Source organism: Hydra vulgaris, chromosome 10 (assembly GCF_038396675.1).
Source record: "Hydra vulgaris chromosome 10, alternate assembly HydraT2T_AEP".
In the NCBI taxonomy this organism is placed as follows: Eukaryota; Metazoa; Cnidaria; class Hydrozoa; order Anthoathecata; family Hydridae; genus Hydra; species Hydra vulgaris.
The window spans coordinates 30,726,153-30,731,323 of NC_088929.1; the positions used below are offsets into that span (position 1 = coordinate 30,726,153).

Sequence of the window (5,171 nt, forward strand, 5' to 3'; positions counted from 1 at the left end):
TGTTGAAACTCGTCAATGGAAGCTTATCTCCAAAGATATATTTGATGAAGCTATGTCTCTCCATGAAGATAAAATTATCCCTGGGTCAACTACTAATTCATCAACCAGTAATCAGTGATATGGAATGTTAATCATTCAAGTTAAATTTAAACATTTACATACTGAAAACAGTTCTATGATTTTTTTGTGAAAAAACATGATAAATAAATATTTTGAGAAAAAAACTAATTCCTTTCCGAATTAAAAAAAAATGCACTCGAAGTCTTGTAATTTAGAGAACAATTTCAAGGCTCATTTTTGGTCTTAAAAAGTTTTGTCAAGTCTGGATTTTTTTTAAAATACTTTTATGTAACAAGAACACTTTGTAAAAGTATTGATATGTCTTGAAACTTTTCAAGACTATAATGGAATTGTCTTGGTATTGGTATGAAAACAAATTTTTTGCAACACAGCTTTACTTACGAATTCATTTCCTTTAGACAAATATAAAGCATTGAAATTTTATGAAAATTAATTAAAACCCATCTATGCGAGAAGCAATTGTTTTGTTTTTTTTACCTTCAAGTGTTTTCTTGCAATAATAACATGTATAATGCTGTGCCCAAGATTTGTCTTGGTCCCCGAACGGCACGCCGAAATATGCATCGTAGGCCTCACGCGTTACACGGCTTATTTCCAAGGAATGCTTTATCGCTCTTGTCCTAATGAATTGCCATGTATCTCATTTCGAGGAGCTTTTCTTTGAAACAAAATAGTTTTGAAAAATTTCGATTTTTACTATGAATGAAATTATCTTTCATTCAAGAAAAACTTAAAGAAATTATTTTATTTTTTGAAGACATTTTTTTATATTTTTACATTTTTCTGAAAATACGAAGCTTATTACATAAGGTAATATATAATAGTATATCTGATCCACATCTTATGCGTTTATGAAAACAGTACTTTTTAAAATATTTTTGTATTTAAAAGTTTACATATTCTTACGAAATTTATGTTCTCGCTAATTATTACTATGACGAGTTTTTTTTTTTTGGTTTTTTTATTTTATATTTCATTTTAATTTAATGTACTTAATATTCTCGAGCGGTTCATGATGATAAGACCATAAGGTCTACAGCGTGTCTCCGCGTTCTTTATTTGTTTTTATTTTTATAACTGTATATTATGCTATATTTTTTTATTGTATAACGATTTTTATCTAAACTATCTTATTGTATAAATTTATTGAATATTGAAGAAAGAAAACAAAAAAAAGAATAATAAATCGTGATAAAAAACTGGAAAAGACACGTTAAGAAAAAAACTTTATCTTTTTAGTCTAAACTATTCGCCAAACGTTTTTATAATACTTTTTCTAAAATTCAGCAGAATTGCTATTGTTTAAAGTCGATAACGAGAAAAAAAACTTCAAAGTTTCTACACAAGTCATATCAAACATAAAAGGTATAATAACTTTTTATGAAACCATGGATTCGTAAAGAAGCAGAAAATTCGTAACTCTTGGAAATCTTTATTCTAAGGCATTAATAAAGAAAAGTTTAATTTGAAAAATATATTATATAGAATAAGATTACAATTGTTTCTTGCAGATTAAACTTGAATAATGCTGTCTTCTTTCAACGCTAAAACAAAAAGCGTTAAAATTATTAGAGAACTTACTGAAAGTTTAAATAACAAAAAAAGTAAAGTTTTTAAACATCGCTTACGTTATTATTTGCCTCTGCCTCTGCTTCTACTACCACCACCACCACCACCACCGCCACCTCCTCCGCTTCTGCTACCGCCACCGCCGCCGCCACCACCACCTCCACCACTTCTGCTACCTCCACCGCCACCACCACCACCACCTCCACTACTTCTGCTACCACCTCCCCTAGGATCAGCAACTTCATTTCTAAATCACAAATAAAACACAGTCACCCAATAATTACATAAAATATAGGTAAAAGTACAATACAAGGCAGCTAAGTACATTCCAGCATTGTTCTTCAAATGTTATGTCGATATTATTACCAATAATATAAAATATAGCATAATGTAATAAAAGCTTACATCTCTTTTTTTCCGTAACCATATCCACCTCCGTATCCGCCTCCGTATCCCCCATCTCGCTCTCTATAATAAGGTAAAAAAAAAAAATGCGTTACTTATAGTTTCATTCGTCCTAAAAATCAGTCAAAAAATAGTTCTCAAATTCTTACGTTTCTCTTTTTCCGTAACCATATCCACCATATCCTCCATACCCACCTTCACTTTGATCTTCGTCTTCATTTCTAGATCAAAGATAAAAACACGGCTTAATGTTTGAAATAATAAAATACATACAATTCCGTGTTATATAAATGATATATACATGACCGAAGCAAAAAGAAGACAATATTTGGTTTATCGCCTTGCCCCGTTTGCTGTAACGCGCTACCATTGTAACAAGTCATCAAGTGTTTCTTACAAATAATTAAAAGGTAAAAAAAAAAATTACTTTGTTCAAAACTTGAAAATTAAAGTTACGTTAAGAGAAAAAGAAAAAACAACTTTTCAGTTTGTTTTTAATAAAGCGTAATTTCTGATGGCAACAGAAAACTCGGTAACCAATTAATGCATTTTAGGTTGCTCATAATTACAATTTGACAATGTTAAAGGGTAAATGTAACTAATTTTATTGAAAAGTGTGTTAATTATTCTAGGAGTCACTTACTGAAGTTTGGACATAAAAATAAGAATTTGATATAAATTTAACAGAAAAATATTGAGGGTGATGAACTTTTAATAGTTTTTTTTTTAAACTTTTTTATTACATTTAATTTAGAATTACAAACATGTAAACTTAAAAGAATAAAACCTACATCTCTTTTTTACAATAACCGTATCCGCCACCGTATCCTCCATATCCTCCACCATAATCACTCGTTTGAAAATAAATCCTTGTTTTCCTATATTGAAAAACTTATTTATACTTCCTAACTAGTCTATTTGAAAATAAAAATAAAATAAAACTTAACTAATTAACTAAAATTAAAAGCGATAAAAACGTTTGAAAAATAAGAAATAAGTCATATGAAAAAAGAAATAATAAAAAAATAAAAGTCACTTCGCGATTAGATTCATCTTCGTCATCATTGTCTCTATTTCTAAAAGAGATAATAGAATTAGAACTTAGCAAATTTTGAAATACCAAAACTTTTAAAATAAAGGATACTCACTTTGTATCGGCAATAATATCTTTTGCATGCTTAAAAGGAGCTGCTTCGGCAAGCTAAACAATAAGTTGCATGTATTTCAAAAGTAACCTAATATTTAATATGTATAGTGTTAAATTATTAAATAAAAAACTATTATGTTCTACAATAACATAAATGTATAAATATATAACATAATCGTTAATTTTACTCACAAAAACTTGAAAAGAAATCAGGAACGTAACAAAAATACAAAGATAAACCATTCTCTCGGAACTTCAACCAACTTTGTTCTATGTTGATTTTTTACCTTTTTTATACAATCTACTAACTAATTACAAAAACACCCTGAAAGTATTTACGAAACCAAGAACTCGCGTCATTCGAAAAATGATAATTTGCAAACAAAAGAAAGTTACTAATTTTAATTGTATACGAGTAAGGAGTTATTAAAGTAATTAAAACACCTACAATATACATCACTATTTAAATACGTTTTTAGGGTTCAGTGGATTATTACGGCAATTTAATTTTATGCATTTAATAGCATGGTAATTAATTTAAAAAAAACACGATTTACTAAAAATCGCCCAATTGTCCAAGGTTTCGGAATAAGGAAATTTCAAACTAACGAAGTTACAGTTTTTTGGTCTTTTTTAAATTTGCCAGATTTTAAGACATCATAGTTTAATATTATTTTAAATTTTAATTTCAAACATCACAATTTAATATTATTTTAATTTTTAAGTGAGGTAAACGAAATTATATATTTATATATTTTATATATCGTTGCCTTAAATATTGAGTATGGTAGGGTAAGAATGTTGGCATATGCGAAAGTTTAAAAAGAGTTTTTGTAAAACTGTCTGTCATGAAGCTATAGTTTATCTTAGTATGTTTGTTTGATCATTGTTACTTTATTTAAAATGTTTTCTTATTTGTGAAGTTTATAAAAAAGTTTTTTTATTTGATGTAGATTTAAGGATAACTTGTTCGCCTTTATCCGTTCCGCCGTTTAAGGTGGATCCATTGATGGTGAGCGATTGCTCCACTAGATATTTTGAAAAGATATTTATTCTTTTAAATTTATATATTTAACTTAGCAGTTTTTTTAAAAAAGAAAGTACGGAGACTGTTGAAATTTGATAAATTCTTAAAATTTTTAAACAATGAATTCGTGCAGTGTAAGATAAAATCAGACTGATAAGATACCAATATATAACGTAATTTCATAATTACATAGATTAAGACAGTGAAAGGCGAAAACTCTTAAAAATTAACCAAAGAATCTGAAAATTACCTCGTATTCTCCCCCTTTATCCCTACGTTACTGGATATTTTGAATAAACCAAATCACACTAAATTCAAAAAAATTTATAGCAAACAAAAACGTGCTTGCAGGATTATATTTGGGGCAAACAGAAATGCACATTGCGAACCTTTCTTACGTCAGCTTGGAGCTTTAAACAATTCTAAAATTAATATTCATCAAGAAATGTTATTTATGTTTGTAGTAAAACGTGGGTTTTCTCCAGTAACATTTCAATTTTACTTTAATGAAATCTCTCATAAATATCTTACCAAGTTTACATTGAACAGCTTTGTCCTTCCCATAAACCATCTTAAATTAAGCTCGTACCATGTTCAATATCGGGGATATTTGTTTTTTTATTTTTCAATGTTTTGTTTACATTTGACGTAATATATATAAATTACATATTTTTCAAATACAAACAAGGCTTCTGAAAGAATATCACGATGATTTTATCGTCTCTTATTTACTCTTTTGTAAAAAGCACTTTATAAGCGCTTTTTACAAAAGAGAGTAAAATATTTCTGAAAAAGCCTTTTCACAATAAGAGTACGGGAAAGGCGCCTATGATGGCGTGGTGAATGATGGCATACCGGTCATATTTTCATAAATAATGGTTATGACAAAAAAGTGATTTGACCAACATGTTTATACTGACTTTACATTAATTTTAGTAAAAA

The 5,171-nt window shown here is 28.3% G+C and overlaps 2 long non-coding RNA genes across 2 annotated transcripts; both read right to left on the reverse strand.

Annotated features, from left to right (window-relative positions):
* Positions 1-1,833: 1,833 nt before the first annotated feature.
* On the reverse strand, positions 1,834-2,296 carry LOC136086554 (uncharacterized). The gene is made up of 3 exons (XR_010641419.1): positions 2,205-2,296; positions 2,056-2,118; positions 1,834-1,897 (listed from the first exon to the last, which is right to left on the reverse strand). It is a non-coding gene; the product is annotated as an uncharacterized LOC136086554 (long non-coding RNA).
* A 762-nt stretch (positions 2,297-3,058) lies between these two features.
* LOC136086555 (uncharacterized) lies at positions 3,059-4,914 on the reverse strand. The gene is made up of 3 exons (XR_010641420.1): positions 4,761-4,914; positions 3,204-3,256; positions 3,059-3,131 (listed from the first exon to the last, which is right to left on the reverse strand). It is a non-coding gene; the product is annotated as an uncharacterized LOC136086555 (long non-coding RNA).
* Between the last annotated feature and the right edge of the window lie 257 nt (positions 4,915-5,171).